Here is a 5,483-nt window from a genome sequence, read left to right on the forward strand (position 1 = left end):
CTGGCGGAGAACGACTGAACGATCGGCCGCGTCCGATCCCCGTCGGCGGTCGGCGTTTTGAAAGCGTGCAATCGGGGAAGGAAGTTTTGATCAACCGGCCCCGGCTGCCGCTTGGAAGGGGATGGGGCCTCATTGGACGCTTGCCACGTTGCCGCACTGCCCGCATTCCAACAATCGTCGAGAATTAATCGCCACAACAGTTAAAAAGTGTATTATTTTTCAAAATAAGGATTTATTTAAATGACAAATAGCTGTTTGGCACGGTAACATTGTAGAGAGTTTGTGTATTTGTATATCTGATAAAAATTGACCCATAATTTTAGATAAGTTTTCTATTGATTTATGTAAACTAAATATTAATTAAAATAAATATGATAAATACATTTTAACTAATTTTTGTCAATAATTTGATGATTTTACAACTTGAAAATGAATTCTTAATTATAAATTTACAGTTAACATTGTGTTTCACATTATTCCACCTCAATTACAGTTTATGTTTATTAAATTATTTATTCTTCCAAACTTCGAGAAGTTTCGTTCTTGTTATGATTTGTAAGGAACCCAAAAACAGATAAATATTCGCAAATGAACAATAGAAAATATAGAAGTCATTTTTATCCAAAATTTGTTTGATTGTTTAATTTTATATGTCAAATTGTACTTTTTATTCATTCATTCAACATTTTTCTATATTTCCCAATAGTTAAATTTAACATTCATTAAATCATTAGTCTTCAAACTCCGACGAAATTATTTAATGATTATTTATTTATTTCAAGTTTTTAAAAAACTAGAATGCTGATAACTATTGGTAACAACTAAATAATAGGAAAAAATCAGCATCAAAATTATTAACTGTGATAAAAACTTTAGAAGCTAATTTTCATCCAAAATTATTAATATGAAATAGTTCATAATTTTGACAACTATTCAGATATGAAATTTTTTAATATACTTTTCATTAAACATTATTCCAGATTTTTTCTAATAATTAAATTTAATTATTAAATTAATATTTAAATTCCAAGAGGTATACAAAGATACACCAAAATTGAATTTTTTTGGTAATTATTTGTTTGACGTTTCTATAAAATAAAAATACTAATAGATATTCACACACACATTAAATAATAAATTTAAACAAATTATTTAAATTAAAAATTAAATTTTATTCAATATTATTAATTATTTTGCAATTTGTTCCTCTGAATATTTATATTAATTAAATTATTTACTGTCTCTAAACAGAAATTTCCTTATTACAACTAACCAACTACAGTTGGTACTTTTTTGTTTGTAATTTCTATAAAACACAAATTAATTTAATATTTATTATTTTTAATTAATTGATTAATTAATATCACAACAATATAAATAATAAGAAAAATTAGTATTACACAATTGTGGTAAAACCTTTCCGAGATAATTTTCGTCCAAAATTAAACAAATAATTCGATAATTGTTTACAATCATCCGGGTATGAGTTTCAATTTAATTTTTTAAATTTAATGTTTATATTTATTAAATTATCGGTAGAAGCTTTTTTAATAGATAAAGATACAGTCAAAGTTTGTTATTTAATACTTAGTTATTAGTTTAAAATTTCTAGGAAATACAAATACTCATAAATTCGCAATAAAATAAATATTAGGAAAAATCATTAACAAAATTCAATAACTTTGCTATTTACCGTGTATGAATTTCTATTTAATTATATTATTATTATTATAATTTTTATTAAATATTATTTAACATTTTTTCAAAGTCTTACATTTCATATATTTGTTAAATTATTGTTTGGGGTTTCCATAAAACGCATATATGGACAAATATCCGCTAAGGAAATATATTTGTGGGCAATTTTCATCAAAAATTAAACAAATAATTTTAACATCCACTCAGGTATGAATTGAACCTTGTACAATATTTTTATCAAAATTTATCATTCCACAAACAGAAATGTTTAAATGTTATCGCGAAGTAAAATTTTATAATTGGACCTACGTTTAAAGTGATAAAACCCACGTATTTATCAATGATGAAACAAAATTTAAGTCAATAAAATACATAAAATATCAAACCAGATTCCGAAATTTCATGACAATTTATTAATAAAATTAACTGGGATTGTCATAATTTGATTAACATAAAATCCCCAACAATCATCAAATAATAACATTTTCATCTCAAAAAAACCTTCAGATTTACTTGCGTACTAAATAAAATTTTCAAAGTAAACAATGCTCGAAGTAATTAAGATTAGATAAAAACCGTAATTTAAAAGTGGTCACAACATTTGGTTATTGCACTTCTTTACATCATTCATTAAAATCGGACCAATATTTACTTGTTAATATCCGATAACCCGTGTTATCAGCACTTCGCAACAATCATGTCCTTAAAATGTTCAGCAGAACTCGGAAGAGATCGGAATTGTTCCATGTCACTGTAGATAAGAATTTTCGTTTCTTTAATAAATAAAAATAAATAGCAGTTCTTGAGACTAAAACACTGAATGCAAAGAAAATTTATTTTCCAAAATATCAATGTTAATGTGCTTTTAAACCTACTTTTAAGTTACCATAGGTTTTTATTAAGCATGATCCTTGATGGTACTAATTTATTTATGGATGAACTGCAACTTAAAATTTAAAAAAAGAAATTCGAAATTTGACAGATTTTAAACTCGTAATGATGTTTACAGCCAAATTTTTAAAATTAGAAAGTTTCCATCGAGTTAACAACAATGAATCATATAAATGAATGAAATCATGACCAACTACTATAAATTTTTAGTCACACGAATTTATTCACGTACCTAATTTTTTTTGTTTCTTGCATTCCATTTAAGTTTGTAATCTTTGGGAGAGAACCAAGTTTTTTTTTAATTGATTAGATTAGATCTTGTCTCATTAAAATTAAATATGCCAGAAATTTTTGTAATATTTCAAGATAAATAGTAATGTGGATTTGATATTGAATTTTGGATATACTAATTAGTTATATATGAAAGGGGAGAACATTTTTCTACTCCTCCTGTACATTTATATTTTTTTGTAAATCTGGTACTATCCAAAAATTGGGATTATCAATTATTATCTTAGTTTATTTATACTTTTATGATTTCGTTATATGTAAGCAACATTATTATCGCAAATAATAAACACCGGGTAAAGGGGCTAAAGGGTAGATTACAATTTAATTTTAACTTCATTTTTATCTGATAATAAACTGGCAATTAAATTTATTAATAACAACCTCGTAATAAACACTTAGATTTATCGAACGTAAATAAACAATCTGGAAGAATATATGCAAACATTTTTGGAACTGTTTTGATTTAGTACGATGCATGTGATGCAAAAACACTTCTTATCACAGCCTCAATTCCAAAAATAAAAACCACCAACCCATTAAGTTCCTGAGTACAGTAAATCGCAGCCACCTCACTTCGCCAATCGGAAAAAACACACCGCACATAAATGGGACACGATCGCGTCGAAAAATCCCATCACGACGTCAATCCGTCAACGTCGACACGTTAAATGCGGAGTCGAGAGCACGGATAAACAAAAGCGCCGCCGTAGCTTTCGCGTTATGCACCCGGGAGACGGGTTCGAGGGGGACGGCTGGGCGGCGGCGTCGCGACGCACGGCAGGAAATTGAGACTCGGGCGCGTGGGTTTGAAGAGCCATGCTGAAGAAAACCAACACCGGCTAAACGGGATTATTGATTCGAAGGTGATGTGGGACATGCAAAAATTTCATTCGGATTTGACAAACGCACAATAAATATCCCAATATCGAAATTAAATTAATGATAATAGTAACAATGAAATGTTTACAAGGTAAGATTTCGCAGGTTTTAAATTTTTAACCCATTACATTCTCGATAAGTACATTACAAAAAAATAGATCAAGATAAAATATTATATTATTTATTACATAACAATTATAATATGATTAGATAATTAGGAAGCGAGATCTCAATATTATTTCAAATTCTCCTTATAGGTAAAGTTAAATGATATATGAATGAAATAAATAAATGGAGTCCGCCAGAATTTTATCATACTTGTCTTCATTGCTTTTCAAAATGGAAAAAAAAGAAAATGTATACTTATTCAGTTGGACTGTCTGTCTATATGTGATTTTTATAAAACACAAATATTAGTTAGAAAACGAAAATGAGTGAGAGAGAAGGATCTTCCAGAATTGTACTTATTTTTATAGTTTTTTTATTAAAAATATTTTATGTACAGATTACAATCAATAACATTTCCTATTTAATTATATTAATTTGGTTATAATTTTCATTACACATGATTCCAAACTTTTTTCAATTTCTATTGTTGCATTTGTTAAAATTTATTTAATTGTAATCTCTTCAAACTCCAAGAAGATTCTTTAATAGAAAAATATGCATTTAAATAAAATGATTAAATTTTGACTGTCTATTTGTGATAAATAATATTCCACAGTTTTCTCAATTTCTATTATTTATTTATAATTTTTATTAATCATTATTAGTCCTTAAGTTCTGAGAAGTTTCTTTAATATCCAATATGCATTTAAATAAAGTTATTAAATTATTATTTTTATTGTTTATTTATGATTTTTATAACACTGGTTGAAAACTTTATTAAGAAGATAGTTAGAAAAGAATTCACGAGAATTTCACTTTATATTTTCTATTTAATCATTTTAATAAAATTGTAGTTTTCCTTAAACTTCATTCCACACTTATAATTATGTATAAAGTTATTAAATTATTGTTTTTGATAACTGCCCATTTATGATTTTTATAAAACACAAATACTTATTAAAAAATAATAATGAGACTATGGATAAGAGAATTTTACTTGTATTTACAATTTATTTATTAAAATTAAAAAAAAAATAGTTTATGTGCACATAGTAAATAAAAATTATAACACTATTTAATTTTATTAATTAAGTTGTAGTTTTCATTAAATATTATTCCACAGTGTTTCCAATTTCTATTGTTGTATTTATCATATGAAGTGAAATTTCTGTTTTTATAGTATCAATTGTCGTAAATCAGTCTTCAAACTTTTGTTTGTTAATACACGTACAGCTAAATTTAATAATTATTTTTAGAAATTGTCTATTTATTGTTATTGATGGTCGAAGAGTGAATAAGAAAGAGGAACACTAGAAAATTTCAATCGTCTTGACGTTTCTTTAAATAAATAAATATTTTTTCCAATTTATGTTGTCACTCATATTATGTTTATTAAATTATTCTGTTTAAATTCCGTTTTAAAGTTTTTTAATTTAAAAATACAAATATCTATTAGTGGTTTCTATATAATAACAAAAAAACTTCCTATTTACTATTTAAAAACTATTATTGTCATAAAAAATGTTGGATGAATCACCTACTGAACCCAAAGTTTATATTAATTTATTCAATTATGCAAAAAATCTGCCACGTCTTTTATTCGATCCATTTCACAA

The sequence above is a fragment of the Aethina tumida genome, chromosome 1 (assembly GCF_024364675.1).
Source record: "Aethina tumida isolate Nest 87 chromosome 1, icAetTumi1.1, whole genome shotgun sequence".
NCBI classification, from domain to species: Eukaryota; Metazoa; Arthropoda; class Insecta; order Coleoptera; family Nitidulidae; genus Aethina; species Aethina tumida.